At 42.6% G+C, this 17,001-nt stretch overlaps 1 long non-coding RNA gene across 1 annotated transcript in view; it reads left to right on the top strand.

Annotated features, from left to right (window-relative positions):
• LOC117879756 overlaps window positions 1-16,468 on the top strand; it is a 29,275-nt gene extending 12,807 nt beyond the window's left edge. The window contains exon 3 of the long non-coding RNA XR_004646379.1: window positions 16,348-16,468. This is a non-coding gene — a long non-coding RNA (uncharacterized LOC117879756). The remainder of the gene's footprint in view (window positions 1-16,347) is intronic.
• The last annotated feature ends 533 nt before the right edge of the window (window positions 16,469-17,001 follow it).

Raw genomic sequence — 17,001 nt, 5'->3', positions numbered from 1 at the left:
ACTTTCTCCACTCCCCTCCAAAAGCCCCCCCCCGTTTCTTGACTGCCCCCTCCAGAACCTCCCTGTCCCTTCTCCTGCCCCCCCTTACCCTGCTGCTCAGAACAGGGTGTTGGGCTCTGTGCCAGCCGGACACATGGCTGAGCTCCCCTGCACAACACAAAACCCGGTCCCTGGCCCTGCACAGGGCTGCCGGAGCGGGCTGCAGGAGGAGGAGCTGCCGGCCGGCTCAGAATGCAGGGAGGGGGGGGTGGGAGGAGGAAGCTGCTCCGGAGTCCAGCCCGGGACTTTCCTGCAGCCCTCCCAGCCGCTCGCTCTGCCGGGGGAGGGGGAAATCCCGGACATTGTGAGTGCTTTACAAATTCCCCCCGGACGCTATTTTTAGCACACAAAAGGAGGACATGTCCGGGTAAATCCGGACGAATGGTAACCCTAATTTTTCCCTAATCAAATTCTCAAAAGGCTGAATCCCTTTTTGCTGAAACTTAAAGCTTGAGAGACAAACACTTGGCATGAAAAATTTCAGTTCCAAATAGTTTGGCAGTTATAAGCAACTGAAAAAAAGGCCTTATAATGGGAAGTTTTGGACAGCCTTTAAATCTAGACGGTGCTATTAGCTCTGACTGTGACTCATAGTCTCTGCATCTATAACTGTTTCATGTTCCTTACTTCCTGTTACCCCCAAGTTCCAGTTCAACTTTTCTATGGCTTTCTTGACAAAAAAAGCTGAATTGCTTTTCAGAGGTCATCAGGGAAAATGTGCATTTACAACGAGTCATTACAGAATAGCATTGCCTTTCAGGAAGCTCTGTAACCAGCCGAAGTAAGAGATAAACAGGCCCAATCCTTGTGCCTTTAAAATCAATTGTAAAATTGCTATTAACTTCCATGGCAAAAAGTGACAGGAAGGAAAGAAATCAAAACAAAAATAAAGCTGGTGAAAAGCAAAAAGGACCAACTTAAATTCACCTTGTCAAGATTCCAGCCTGGTACCCACAATCCTCAGGTTTTTGGATGTTTTGATAAGCAGTTTGAGCAATATCTCTGAATTTCTCTCCCTCCTCCACTCCCAGCCTTCACTAATTCCAATGGCATGCAAAGCTACTGTAGGATAGAGGCATATCTGCCATCAATCATTTAGCAGAAATCTTTATTTTCAAGAGTTTTCTCTACAGTAGAACAATTCCCCAGTATGCACAGTGCTTTAAATTGAAGCTCTGTAACTACCTAAACCCAAAGGGACAAATTCTTGAAGTTGCGTCAACTCAGCCTCTGTAATTGTCCGAATTTGTATGTGCAAAAAACCTGATTTGCACACAAAAAAAAGCACTTGTGCATGCATCCCTCTGGACTTTGTCCTCCAGACCGGGAACATGAGTCAGACTTACCAACATTTTGATCTTGAATGACTTTATTTGGTGATAAAACTTGAATGCCAGAAAGGAGGATTTGTCAGCATATGGATTGGTTCTCGCATTTAAATAAAAACAAACACACAGTTTCTGGAATTCTTTATGCTTAGTTTCTAAACATTAACATTGTTCTGAATATGAATAGAGGAGAAGGAGGCAGCGGGTAATAAAACCATTAGAAGGGAGTCTGGAGCTCTCTTTTCCCTGCTCCTTTCTGGAGGAGGATGGTTCTTGTTTTATTTAATAAATGCCAATCTGGTGCATTCCAAAGACATAAAAAATGTCTTCAGAAGTTTGCACCAAGGAGAAGCATGATCCCTGAAGCATATGCAGGTAGTAAGCTGGAATTTAAAGCATCCCACAAACAACAGCACATGAATATAAATTATGCATTATAAGGGGTAACTGTAGTGATGCCTCTAGCTAAGGTTGCCTTACACTTCCCATTATAAGACTGCTTTCAGTTCCTTATAACTTTGCCCAGCATTAACTGTTTGGGCTGAAATTTTCCTCGTTGGGTCTCTGCTCAGGTTGAATCTTTCTGGAAAGTTTAGCAAAAACAGTTAATCTGTTTCTCAGGACAAGGTAGGGGAATTTTTTTCCCCCCTAACATCAAAAGTTCTTACAAATGCTCCATTAGAAGCTCTCTTGCCTCCAGCCTATGAAGCAAGTGCTTGAAATTTGGCAGGGTGATTGCTCTGGTGACAGGGATGTGCCTTTTGCTGTTCTTGTAAAAAAATGCATCAAAATTTGGCCAAGTTATGAACCTCTGAAAATCAGTTTTCACATTCCCAGAGGCTTATTAGCTTGGGAGCTAAATCCTCCAGAGATTCCATCAGCACTGAGTATGCTCCATCTTGAGGTTCAGGAGGACTTTCCCTACAATTTCTTCTTGTGGAGTGAGGGGCCTGCACTGTGTTGCCATAACCAGAACTCAGAACAGAGATCCTTGCCTATGCTCTCAATGCTGCCCCAGCAATGTGGAAGGGTGGGGAGACTGACAAGGAGGTGAGGAAGGGACTAGGATGAGCACAAGCAACCTTAAAATTTAGGAAATATGAGAATTGAGTGCTTGATTTTGCCACTTTAATGTTCTTTTAACATGGTCCTTTTTTTTTAATGTAAAACACTTTATATGAATAAGAGGTACTTACTAGCCTACTTTAGAACCATTAAGTCATTAAAGAAACAATCACTGCTTTGAGGTTGTGTGTTACATTTTTTCTAAGACAAAGGTTCTCAACCTGGGATCACTTTCCCTTAGGGATCAGGACCAGCTATTGGGGATGGGAAGATTGTTAAATGTGAAGGTATCCCAGGATGGCTTTGATAGCGGAAAAGTTGAGACCCACAATTCACACCTATAACAGATGGTCAGACAAGCACCTCTTGGTGCTTGGTAGTAACAAATAGGGAATGTCTACACAGCTTCAGCTTCAAAGCCCTGTCTATATAGCTATGTTTAGAGCACTAGCCTGAGCCCTGTTAATCTGGTCTATCAACCTGGGCTGAGAGGCTTGCTCCAAAATGCCCTGTAGACATGACCTTCTATGAATATTTTAAAGCTCTGAATACCAAAAATATATTGGAGTCCCTAAAGGATGCCCTGTCAATATATTAATTGCTCAGATCTGCTGGACATGTCATCCTGTTCCCTTAGCCTATCCAGTATTCTTCCAAAGCCATATTCCTCAATTCTCTGAGTGGCCTATAGGTGGGAAACAAAACGTTTTCTTAGTATTTCTGCTAGACGGAGACTTGGAATTCTACAGAAATTTGTCCTTAATTTCTTATGGCTCTTATTTTATCTACACAGATGACAGGAAGGATGGTCTTATGACTAAGGCACAGAGGCGGCTCCAGGCACCAGCGCAGCAAGCGCGTGCCTGGGACGGCAAGCCGCGGGGGGCGGACTGCCGGTCGCTGTGAGGGCGGCAGTCAGGTGGCCTTCGGCGGCATGCCTGCGGGAGGTCCGCCGGTCCCATGGTTTCTGAGGCAATTCGGCGGCGGGTACGCCGAAGTTTTGGGACCGGTAGATCATCCGCAGAAACGCCGCCGAATCTGCGTGACCGCGGACTGCCCACAGGCGTGCCACTGAATGCTGCCTGACTGCCGTACTTGGGGCGGCAAAAAACATAGAGCCGCCCCTGCTAAGGCACTGGGTAGAGCGTGGCAGATCAGGGTTTCATTTCCAGTAATGACAGACCTCCTGTGTGATCTTGGGCTCATCACTTAATCTCTTCCTCAGATCCTCCGTTTGTACCTGAGGGTACTAATACTTCTTGTTTCCCTCCCTCCCTCGGTCTCATCTGTTTAGATTGTAAGTCCTTGAGGACAAGGGACTCTTACAATATGTATGTATGTATAACTCTCTCCCCCTGCTGAGCTGTAAGGGAAGGGATCTGGCAAATACTTGGACAGATCACACTACAGTGAACAAGCTGAGTAGAGTGGTGAAAATTCATGGCACTTGGAGGGAGTTAACTGTCAGTCAGGGAAAGCCTCCATATCTTCTGACACTGGCTCCGAGAAAGAGGGTTGTCTGTTTTTTCATGCCACTTTTAACTTGTAGTCCTGTACCTGCTGTTGCCCAAGATGGCTCCAGACAGTTGCTATGGATAGTCATTTCAAAGGCTTGGGAGTGCCTCCTTACAGTCGCATGCTGTGATAGAATGAACCCCTGAATCACGGGGGTAGATACACCCCGTCATAGGGTGTCAGGTCACTTGTGACAAATAAGGGGTTACAGCTCAAGTGGCTAAAGTAGATGGGGTGCCTCGCTTATAAAGCAGGGCAGCACAGCCTAATGGCAAGAGTCCTTGAGCAGCACCCACACCATGTGGTGGGTGTGGGGCAGGGTAGGGGAACCCAGATCCACTGTTCTCCACCAGCTCCTGACCCAGAGCGCCTGTGAAACCAGTAATCCATGGTTCAGCTTGGTTTCCTATTTTAACAGTTGCATCCCCTGGGTCACTTCCTACATTTGGTTCCTGCTCTGTCAGTTCTCCTGGGGGTGTCAGCCTTCTGGTTCACTCTCGTTCTCCAGGGTCAGTGGGGGTTCCATTGTTGATCCCACTGGCTTGGCCTCTGTGGTCTGTAGCTCCAGCAACTGCCTGGCAGGCGCCTGCAACTCTCATCTGCTCTTCTGCCAGTCTAAACTGAGCTGGGACACTCCCTTTTATATCCTGTCTCCAGGTTCAGCATGCCCATCAGGGCTGAGAGGACATGGCCTCTTTAGCCCACAGTGTGTGGTTAACCCCATATGGGTCAGTGTGGAATAGATATATCCCATCACACTCTGCATTCACACTATTGTCATAATATTTGTACAAAGTATGCCTTGTAAAGTATCATTTGAAAATTCATAACTTACTGATCAGTATTGTCCTGATAAAATGTGTGGCGACATTGTATGTGAAGTAATACAATTCCACTGTATCATATTATTAATACATGTTCCAAACGGAGGTTGGCAAACAGATCTATCTCAAACAAAGGAATGTATATTCTACTTAGTTTGCATTTAAGCAGTAAACAGAGTCATCAAGCAGGAAGGGAAACAAAGGAAGCTCAGACAGGTGGGGGAATAAACAGCAGGGCACATCCTTCCATTTTGTCTCCTGGTACACATCTGGAAATATTTTTCAAGAGTGGGACTGAAACCATAAAAATGAGGGACAAACACCGCAAGGCACCTCTCTCTTTCTCCCTCTCTGCCCATCATATTCACAGTCATTGAAGCAACAAAGGAAGCATTTGTTGGATTCTGGGAGAAGGGGTCCTGACCTAAGAAGCTTGATCAGTAACACTGCTGAAAGCATCTGGTTAGAAAACTTTGCTTTGAATTTAACACAGTATAAGTTAGGCACCAGTTGTGTTTTATATTTACTTTTCTTGTAATCATTTCTGATTCTGATGCCTCATTATTTGTACTCACTTAAAATCTCTCTCTTTGTAGTTAGTAAACTTGTTTTATTGTTTTTCTCTAATCCAGTGTGTTTAAATTGAAGTGTTTGGGAAACTCCATTTGTGATGACAAGTTGTATGCATATTATTTCTATTAAAGAAATAATGAACCTTTATATAAACTTACATTGTCCAAGAGAAGGCTGGGCAACACAGATGTACATTTATGAGGCAAAAACTAAGCCTGGGAGTGTGTTCAAATCACCCTGCAGTATAGCCAAGGCTGGTATGAGCCAAGATGTGGCTGGCTGGCTGTATCACACACAGGCGTAGCTGGGAGTGACTTGCATGCTGGACGCTGTTTGTGAGCAGTCCGGGCTGGAGCCTACAGCAGCAAAGCTTTGTAAAGTGCACCCCAGGTTAGAGGGCAGGGGTGACACAGCTACTCATTAATCTGGATTGTACCCTGATATGTCACACACATACCCTGAAGAGCACTGGGTTTTATGATCCATTTGTTTTTGCTTTTCCCCCCAGTGTACTCCAGGTTAATAGCTGAAACATGTTAAACTTCATCTTTTGAAAGAAATCTCCCTCTAAAAGAAGAGTTCCATATTTTTTTAAATCAGACTTTAACAGGCTCATTTTTATTGATGGGAGGGTTTGGAGGATTTGCTCCATAGCTGAGGCAATGACTAGTCCAGGTATTAGTGGCACCCAACAGAGTGGTGTGCAACAAACTGTATATGTACAGCACCAAGCACAATTGGGCCTTGATCTTGGCTTGGACCATTGTTACGTAGTAACTAGCAAATGGGAGTCCTCAAGGCAAACTCTGCCCTCATTTAGACAGACCTCAGTGTGTTGCATGAGTGTAACAGAAGTGAGTTAGCCCCTTGTTTGTACTCTCAAATATCCAACACTGAAAGTTACTCTTAATATCAGATGTAAAGCTGGAATCCTGGTGTTATATTGAACTATAATGAGGAAGGCCTTTTGTATATGTAAATACCAAATAGTTTGCAAACTTAAGTGTAGGTTGATTCATGTTCAGAACACACAGTGAGCTACAGTAATCCAACCCAAAATGACTGCTTGATGGCTGTATTAGCTTCCCCACAACATAAGTTAAAACATATGGTTCTAATCTACTCTACAGAGTTAGTAAGGTGAAAGGAGGGGAAACATAGATTACCAATACAGGTTTAACATAGAATATGCTGACTATTTTAGTAAAGTGAATTGTTTTGGATAATTAAATACTCTGATCTCCCACTAAAAATCAAAACAACATTATAGAAGAAAATCCTTTATATGAAGTACATGGCAGGTTACAACCCATCCCAGCCATGTTTCAGCTGAGGACACTGGACCTAACCCTTACTGGAAAAGCCATGGGATTTTGAATGTTCACTCAAAATAGCTGGAAGATCAATTTTAGAATTTCTTTAGAAAATACAGAGCATGAGCTACAGTATTCAAGATAAAGGGTGCCAAGTCAATTCTGACAATATCCAGATCTGTGATTTATAGGGAAGCTAGATATTTCATTCCTGATGTTTAGCCCACTAAGACAACCCCTTCAGCAAAGACCTGGAATTTGATTGAGAGTTAAGCCTAGAAATCTCCTGAGTTCACTTAACTGTGCTGAAGTATTACAGTGCATGCAGGGCTGCATTTTCAGTCTAGCATGCAGAGATATAACTTCACAACTCCCATGAGTCACATAGCAAAATTTCTGCACAGCTTGATGAAAATGAACCCAGTAATAGATCTATATCTGGCAAACCATTTGGAGAACTCTAACCTGTAGGCAAACTTCCAAAGGAGCTACCACTGTGAATGCATTGTCACTGCAATCAACTCCAGTTATGGAGCTATAGTACTGAATAAGCAATAAATGGTTATGTAAACACACACTTATTTTTAAACCTCAGTATCAGAGGTTTCATTATTATAGTTTCAAGGAGACACAGCACACCATGGGCTAACTGAAGATGTAACTGTTTTAATTGCTTCTGCAATGAAACCTTGTTTAAATCTATAGTGAATTTTTACAGTTCCGTTATAAACCTTTCAAAAATGGGGCTTTATTAATAAAACCTCAAAATGGAGTCATACTAGTGGGAAGAGAAACAGGCACAAAAAGGGCATTTGCTTCATAAAAGCTAATTCCTATTTCTGGTTTAATGTTCAAACAGGGAAAGACAGCCTCAAAGATCACTTGACTTGTCCCATTTATTTTTTCCTAAAGATTAGGAAGGTGCAACCCCAAACTTAGTTAAAGGAGAAAAATATGCTGCTGACTAGCACTTGTCCTTTTCTCAGCCTAGTCCTCCCAGCTTTCCAAAACAAACTCAACACCCACCTAGCCGTGATCTTTGACCTTTAACTTCGGTAATTTCCAGATGAAATTGTCCTCTGTATGTCACTTCACAACCAACAGATTCCTATTAAAACATAGAAGTCAAAAAAATTAGTCCTACCATCCATCCCTGTAAGACTTACTAAAGGAAGCCTGAAAACTTCCTTTCCCCCAATAGCTAGCAGAAAAAAGCTTCTATTTACTGCCATTATCACATTTTGTGATCTGAGAGAGAAATCTAGAGGGCTGAGAAAGCGCCCCAAAGTGACTGGAAGGATGCACACAGGGGGTTAACAATTCTAAGACGAGGGAGAATGAGGGGAATAGACTGAGACGGTCAGAATGATTTGCCTTTCCAAAAGGCTCTCAGGCACTCTTTGTTAGCAGAAATACCTGGACGCTAGACCCACACACTGAACTCTTGAGTGTCACATGGGTGATAGAGCTAAAAAAGGCAAACCCACAATCTTAATTTAAACTAAACCCAAGATGTTAGCATTTTCTCTTGAGCTAGTTTACTGTGTCTTTTCCAAAATTGCCTCCAGTTTTCCCTGGATTTTAATATTCTCCTTTTTTTAGTTTTATGCTTTTTCACTATTTTATTTTTAGATTCTAGATTTCACAGTGGCCTTTACAGTCTGCTTGACGCCAGCAAATGTAACTAGATATCAAGCCCCTGAGAGCCAGGAATTGCAGCCATGATCAGCATGCTGCCAAGGGCACAAACCTTGGCACTGGCTAAAACCAAATAGTCTGAATCCTCTATTTATCTTACATCAGGGCCTGGAAAGGGATCAGGAGAAGTTTATCAAAAGGCATAGAGGAAGAGCTGGGAAGGTTTAGTGGTGTGTAAATAGAAATGAAAGATGCAAAGTGCTATAGATTTCTGTGATCAAAACTAAGCCCAGCGATATTTACAGAAAATAGAGCTATTTCCCCTTCTAATAATGTAACAGGACAGACATGCACAATGTAGATCCCTTTTTTAAAGGATTGTATCAATAAAGTTGACACTACCCATACTGTTTGGGTATTTACTGAGTATTTGAACAAATGACTAAACTGGTAAAATTGACTTTTTTTAGAAGACTATAGTAGATCAGAAACTCCTTTACGGTCTCTGGCACTGGGCCCCTGGTGCCAGTCTGTAGCTGCTAGCAGGAGGTTCAGAAGCTCTAATGTTGTCCCAGAGCCATATTATGATGGTATTTGCTGAGACTTTGGAGAAGGCTCCCAGGGCAGAAAGCCCACCGACCTGTGCTATGTGAAACTGCAGTTGTAGAAAGCAACCACAGATTCTCCTCCACCAGGGAACCTGTGTGGATTAGCACAACCTTAAAAGTGGGTCGTACTTGCTAGGGAATGGGTGTGACCAATTTGGTAGAGGATGCCTGGAATCAGCACGTTCCCAGATTAGCCTCTTCTAGCAGGGCTCTTAGATCCCAAACTATAATTTAAGGCTGCCCTAGCCAGGCAGAAACCCTCAGAAGAATGAGGATGGCAGCAGTTAATGCCCTGTAATACAGAGGGCGAGACTGTTGTATGGAGGTGTATATTGCACCTCCGTACTTCAGCCAGTCTGCCTGAAGCGAGCCCTTTAACTTGGTGTCTTTTCAGAGCCATCAGATTATACATAGCAGTGCTCTCACCATGTGAGTTTTGGGTGCTGCACTAAGGAAACTGATGTTTGTGCTGGGTAGGAATGCAGCTAAGTATGCTGGGAGGCTTGGATTGTGGCCTAAGGCAGGTTCCCGAGGACAGTGCAAATGTTGTTAAATCACCAATGCCTCAAGCAATAAGAGCTGAGTTAACGGTGATGGCCATGATTTCTATAGCAGAGCAAATCACAGCACCTCTGACACAGAACCACAGAGGGGTGAATTTATGTTAGAGCTGCTGGACACCCAAGAAGCTTGTAAGCCCTGTGTATGTAAATATTTCTAGTGTTGATGGCAAATCCTGTGCATTAGGGTAAACATAAGTTCTTCTGTTATACACTCAAATGCGAGAGTGTTTTGTTGTGACCGTAATCATTGTGCTGTGTAATCTCCTTCAGTAAACAGTTTCTTTAAACTAATCTCTAGGAAAGATAGCTTCCCACACTGTCATGTTTCCTGCATTTGTATACAGACTTGTTATAAGCTTTCCTTGAGTGACCTTTCTTCTCCCTGTGCAGTGCTTGGATGCAGTAAAGGGAAACTAGAAATCTAGGCAAGGGGAGATATTGGCTAAATATTTAACCCCTGAGAGACTTGTTTTACTATATTTCAGTTAAGCGTTACTGACTTAAACTATGTATCTAAAGGAGATTCTAAACTGAGCCTGGAGAAATACCACTGAGGGTGCAGTTGCATGGTTCAGAAGAAAAAAAAATTAGGATCAAATTGTGAGTTCCTGACTCCATCCTCTTTGAGACAAAATAGAAGCTTCAGTGGGAGTTTAGGCTGAGTCAACATTTAGTGCCTCAAGATTTGACTAAAAGTGACTATATTGATAGTAGGAATTTGTTCTAGGCTACCCAGTGAGAGCTATGTAACATGGTAACAGACAGAAATTTAGGAATAGTTTTTGTATTTGAAATCATTCAAACTTCAATTTTCAATTTCTTGGTCATAAACTGTTCCAGGTCTCTTCTTAAATATACACAGCTCACACTGACTTCCATCACACCTGAATGGATTAAAAATGGCTGCAGCGAAGGAAACAACTGACAATACCCACCTGAACTTTCCTGTGTGTGGGGGAGGTGGTGTAAAGAACTAGTGGGAAAAGGGGTGCAGAAGATTGTATAAAGTAAGATGGGTAGGCCTTTAACATCACATGGAGGGATTGCAGGGAAGTCTGACTAGTATGGCTCATGTAAACTTGCAAAAGTTTTGGAAACACAATAACATAGGCTATAATTAAGCCACTGGCTTTATACTGAGAGATGGATTCAACTGCACAATCAAAAGAGCTGTAACGTTCTAATCTAGAGAAACCAATTCAGGCTACTTCTAATACAACTCAAACTGAAAAAAAGCCCGGGATATTTATAGTACAAGCATCAATCATCAGAACGAGCTCAATGAGAGTAATAATTTGAGCCAGGACATGTACCTAGCAACTGCTGCTGGTTTTAAAAGGAAACTGTGGAGATGACATAAAGCACGCAAAACAGCAGACGTTACGGAGAAACCACTTGAAAGTGCAAATTATTCCAGTTTTTAAAGACTTAGTTTTACAATAGCAAAGACTGTTTGAACTCATGTATTTCTATAGGTCTTGTCACTAACTTACAAAATTAAGAGTTATGATAGACAAAGATGAGCAAATGCCTGTACAGTATCTTTGTCAATTTACAGTCTTTCCTCACCCATCCTTTCCAGGACCCCAGATGAATACTCTTCTACTCCTAGTGTCATCTACCAATATTTATTACTTGTATTAAAATAGCATCTAGAGGCCTTCCAGCCCTGCTGTGCAAGACATGGTACAAACCTATACTTGTTCCTCTGAGATTTTTATCTTGCACAGTTAAAATGAAAGGTCACACTGTAGCTATGCTATGCTATGAAACAGTAGCTGAATTGTTTAAAATGGTATAAGAACACTACCTCCTATTTCTTCCTTCTGGTAATAGGCCTGTAGTACCACACCCTGTTGGCATGTTGTTGCTCCTCTTGGGAAAGGCTTAAGTGTATTTTGCTGAATACTGCAGTGATGACACCAATGCAAGAATCTAGATAACTGGAACCAGTGTCATCTAATCCCACTCAGAGCAAGTCTAGGTGACGTTGATTTAAAATGCCTGTGGCTGCAGGTACCTTGGGTGAAATCTTCAAAAGTTCCTAAGTGACTTAGGCTCCTCGGTGCTTTTGAAACCTCCACCCCCTTTCAACCTATGCTATTGCTCCTACCATTGAAGCAGTCATCGTGGTGGTTTTAGTGGAGGGAAGGTGAAAGGCTTATGTTGACAAAGCAGACTCATGACCCCACTCTGATATAAGATGGGTGAGAGTCTCTCCCTAGAGAGGATCTCTGGCAAGGGCTGACAAATCCTAATGGAGGAAACTTGAGTGCTACCTGATCTTATTGTTAATGGAGCCAAACCCTCTGAAGAGGTGAGTTGACTTAAGCAGGCATGGACTTTTAGATCCCAATGGGGAATGCACCTGTTCACACTTCTCTTTAATTGGTGGTGAGAAATGATATGTCCATCAAATATTAACCAATACAATAAATATCTGTACCTGCTGTGGTTGCAGAATTCAAACCTAGGTCAGCTAGTGCAAAACATGGTGTAAGTCACTTATCTACTATGAAACTAAGCTCATGCTTTTATTTTATTAATATTCAAAAATCCCAAATCAGAGGTCACTGAGAGTTGATCCCTAATCCCTTTAGAATCTCTTGATGAGGGGATGGGGCTAACTCAGGGAGAACAATCAGCTCATAAGCAAACAGGGGAGTTTGGCAAGGGAATTCTCCAAGTGAAGGAGGAGTAACAATGTGACTCTTGGGGTGAGTTTTTATTGTTGTGTGGTTGCTTGCTGTGTGCCTGCTTGATTGAAGTTTATAGTGTGATCTATTTGGGGGGGGCTGTGCGCTGAGCTTAGTGGCTTGCTTGGCAAGGTTATGAGCTCCCTAATTAGGCTCTAACCTGCCATCCTTTGATCCCTAGTCCCTTAGGATCCCTTGATGAGGGGTTGGGGCTAACTCAGGGAGAACAAAAGTTTAAAAAGCCACCTCATAAATGACCAGAGGAGCTAGCAAACAGGAGCAACAAAACAGGAGAATGGATGAAGTATGAGAGCAAGATACACCTAAACATTCTCTAAACTTAGGTCAATAACACCCCACCCCAAAAAAAACCCCCCCAAAACCCAAACAACCCCCCCCCACAAAGAACAAACAAAAAATCCTCAGCAAGAGTAAAACTAATGCAGGTAGAAGCAGGGCTGCTGAAACAATTTGTAGAGTGGGGGTGCTGAGAGCCATTGAATCAAATTGTAAACCCTGGATATGATGGAAACCACTTCAAGCCACGGGATGCTGCAGCACCCCCAGGCCCCTAGTTCCAGCACTGATACCCATAAGTCCAGCAGCAGAGTGGGGGCTATCCAGTTTATTGTGCTGAATGGCGCATATGTGATTACCTGCCTTGTTGGCAGGTGGCATATGTGTGTATTCAGTGCACACAGCTCATGGCCCTCAGAGTATGGGCTCTTGAAACCAGAGTGGCTGAACTGGAGGAACTACTGGAGACAGAGGGACATACCTGAGACTTTCCAGACATAGTAGAGCAGTACAAAATGCATAGGCATGACTGAGCACTTTGCATTGGTGCCTGCAAGCTGCATCGAAACTTTAAAAAAAAAACATAATAGAATTTCAAAATACATATGTGCACCGCAAATAAAAAAATTGTGAAAGGACCCCCCAAAAAGCCACAATGTTTAAACAACACAGTAAAAGAGGTGGGTAGAAACAAAGACAACCTTTAAAAACTGGAAGTCAAATCCTACTGAAGAAAATAGAAAGGAACATAAATTCTAGCAAATCAAATGAAAAGTATAATTAGGAATTCCAAAAAAGAAGTTGAAGAGCACCTAGCAAAAGAGAATAAAAATTTGCAGTTAGTTTTTGTAAGTACAGCAGAAGCAGGAAGCCTGCCAATCGCTGTGACCAGAAGAGAATTGAGGTACTAAAGGAGCACTCATGGAAGACAAAACCGTTGCGGAGAAGCTAAATGAATTATTTGCATCGGTCTTCACTGAAGAGGATCTGAGGCAGATTCCCACACCGGAGCCATTCTTTTTAGCTGACAATTCTGAGGAAGTGTCTTGGATTGAGATGTCAATAGAAGATGTTTTGGAACAGATTGATAAATTAAATAGTAATAAGTCACCAGGACTAGTTGGTGTTCACCTGAGAATTCTGAAGGAACTCAAATATCAAATTGCATTACTAACTGGTATGTAACCTACTGCTTAAATCAGCATCTGTACCAGATGACTGGTGGATTGCTAATATTATGCCAATTTTTCAAAAAAGGCTCCAGAGGCGATCCTGGCAATTACAGGCTGGTAAGCCTGACAACAGTCAACAGTATCATACAAATTGGTTGAAACCATAGTAAAGAACAGAAATATCGGATATGTAGGTGAACACTGAGAGGTGACGTGGCAGGAGAGACATGTTGGGTTTAAAGTTTAAAGTTGTGCAACGTTTGCTTCTAACGTTTGGTTGCCACCTGCTAACGGGTGGGGGGGCTTGGAACCAGGGTGGGCCGACAGCCCCCCTCTCAGCTCCCCTCCACCACCCCCAGCACCTCCTGCTCACTGGTGGGCCCTGTGGATCAGCAACTTCCCCCTCCCTCCCTGTGCCTCCTGCCCCAGCAATCAGCTGTTTTGTGGGGTTCAGGAGGCTCTGGGGGGGGAGGGGAGAGGAGTGAGGACGTGGCGCACTCGGAGGGAGGGGATGGAGTGGGGGTGGGCCTGGGGCAGAGCTGGGGGTTGAGCACCCCCCAGCACTTTGGAAAGTCGGTGCCTGTGCAGCCGTGCATACGCCCTCCAGTGAGATAGCATGGGTTCATCATTACATTGAGTTTTCGCAGGGAAGTGTTTGCAGTCGCTGTGATGCGTCTATTGTGTCTCCTCCCTCCTGCCTCCCTCGGTGCTGCCTTGTAGAGTGTGGGGCTACATTAACAACAACGTAGTAACCCTTGAGGGCTCAGCCGAATGCTAGTTCTTCATTTAGCAGCAAGGCATTCCCTGTGAAATATCCCACCTGATATCAGCACAGTTGCTTTAGGAGAAGCTCAGGGAGCTCATGAGCAGGCCCCCAGATAATCCTCTGATTAGAACCTGTTTAAAACTTACACCATATATGTCTATAATGTCTTTTGCCCATTGAAAAAAATTTCCTTAGAGCCTAACCCCCCCCCATTTATATTAATTCTTATGGGAAAATTGGATTCGCTTAAAATTGTTTCACATAAAATCGCATTTTTCAAGAACATAACTACAACGTTAAGCGAGGAGTTACTGTATTCAGAATTACTCCTTACTCTTATGGAGCCCAATCCTGAAAGACTGAGAAGTCCAAAGACAGGCTATATTTGTGTATCTCTGGAGCTACCACATGAGGGCTGGGGAACATTTCCACCTTGGAGTGAAGGACTATACAGAAGTCCTGGGATACCCACACAACACAGCCAGATGTAGTCCAGCTAGGTATGCTCAGATGGTGATAAAACCTATGCTTCTATGATGATTTTTGGCCTTCAGGATTTACATTTTACATGGAATGCTGGTCACCCACACTCAGGGCCGGCTCCAGGATTTTGGCTGCCCCAAGCAGCCAAAAAAAAAAAAAAGTCGCGATCTGCTGTGGCAATTCGGAATTCGGCGGAAGGTCCTTCGCTTGGAGTGGGAGTGAGGGACTGTCCGCCGAATTGCCGCCGAATAGCTGGACCTGCCGCCCCTCTCCGGAGTGGCCGCCCCAAGCACCTGCTTGCCAAGCTGGTGCCTGGAGCTGGCCCTGCCCACACTGACTAGTGGGGAGAGACCTTTTGAAGTAGTTACATGTCAGGATGCTCCCACAGGTGGGAATGGATATATTGTAAAGTGACCACTTAAGCTGTCAACTCTGAAGAACTTTGAACGTACTCTTGCCTTAAGAAATATTCCCCTTCTCTCACACTTTGATAATTTATAGTTATAGAGTTATCTTATTCTGTTCTTGTCAATACACTGACAGATTTATTTTTTTTATAATACCATAACATACTTTGTACTCCCTCATAACTAATTGCTTAAGTAAAGGAAGATTACTGCATCAACTAGAATGACTCCAGCTGTTCTGGTGATCAAAAAGAACATTGTATTTGCAAAGACTTATATAAAACAAAGGCAATTTAATTTCCAAACATACAGCTTTGCCACTGACTTGCATGTGCTTTGTGACTCTCGGTGTAGTTTCTTTACTTTGTTAATATCCTACTAGTTTTGAGTCTGACCTTCGGATCAGGACCACCAACCTGTCAGACAAGCTCTTCTGCCAGGGAGGAGTGTGCACATTTTCAAGAATAGAGACTGGCATGATGCAGTGGCATCAGACAGACAGACTTGTCTAACCGCAGCAGTTAAGGACCCTGACTGTGAGATTAACTTCAGGACCAAAGTGTACAAATCTGCTGCTGCAAAGAAATAGCAAATCTACTACATAACTTTTCAGATTCCACAATCTGACAGTGAGATTAAAGATAAAACTTAATTAAAAGGTCAAATAACAATTCATAGTCTGATCCTTTTTTCTCAGGGTTGTTTTTTTTTTTTTTTTTTTTTTTGTAATCTCTTGGAAGCTTAATCAAATTCTACCTTTTTATCAAAATGCATTTTATTCCATCACTCCAACAGGTTTTGTTGTTGGCTGGCTTCCGTGAGCAGCCCTACTATAGGTTTTGTTTTTAAGGAAAAAAATAGTTGTTAGCTTGTTTTGGGGCAAAAATACATATCAAGAATTACATGGTCTTCTTATACAAATTTCCATAGCACTGATCACTGTAGTACCTAAAGCAACTATAATACTTAAAATTTCTCTAGTACCTTCCATACAGGATTTCAAAGTATTTGATACTCTCTAATTCTCAGAATTATATTAAGTATTATTATCATTTTACAGACTGAGAAACTGAGGCACACAAGATAAGAGACACAAGTACCAAGTCTGAGCTGGGAAGAGAATTCTAATCAGACTGATACATCATCTCTAGAATAGTCACCTAGCTCTGTCTTTCTACTTCCAAGAGGTAAATCACACAATGTGACTCAATGACAAACCACAATTAATGAATATCTGGGACACAGATAATTCTGTAAATGATGGCATAGAATAAACAATGCAGAAGGAAATATACTGGAGGTAATAGGCTTCTCTATTTTTTATGCATCAGAAAAACTAATGAACAGACAAATTCAACATTGTGGTGTAACGTTTAATTTAAAGTAGGGGACTGGGAACCAGGACTTTTGGGTTTTAGTTTTCGCTCTGCAACTGACTTGTCATGTGATTGTGGGGACAAGTCATGTAACTTCTCTGCCAGTTTCTCCATTTGTAAAATGTAAAATACAGTAGAATCACTTTTTGAAACCTCCTGTGTAGCAGCAGTAAATATGTTTGGATAATCAAGAGTTTGGAAAACTAAATCAATAGAGAAAACTGGCAATTTGTTAGAAAAGGTGGTTCAGGTAAGCAGAACTCTACTGTACTTAAGATGATGTGAGGCTTAGTCAATCTTTGTAAAGCATTTCGAGATCACTGGCTGAGTATTACTGT

The sequence above is a fragment of the Trachemys scripta genome, chromosome 7 (assembly GCF_013100865.1).
Source record: "Trachemys scripta elegans isolate TJP31775 chromosome 7, CAS_Tse_1.0, whole genome shotgun sequence".
Taxonomy (NCBI): domain Eukaryota; kingdom Metazoa; phylum Chordata; order Testudines; family Emydidae; genus Trachemys; species Trachemys scripta.
The sequence above is the reverse complement of the archived record's forward strand: the minus strand, read 5'-3'. Positions and strand labels throughout refer to the sequence as shown.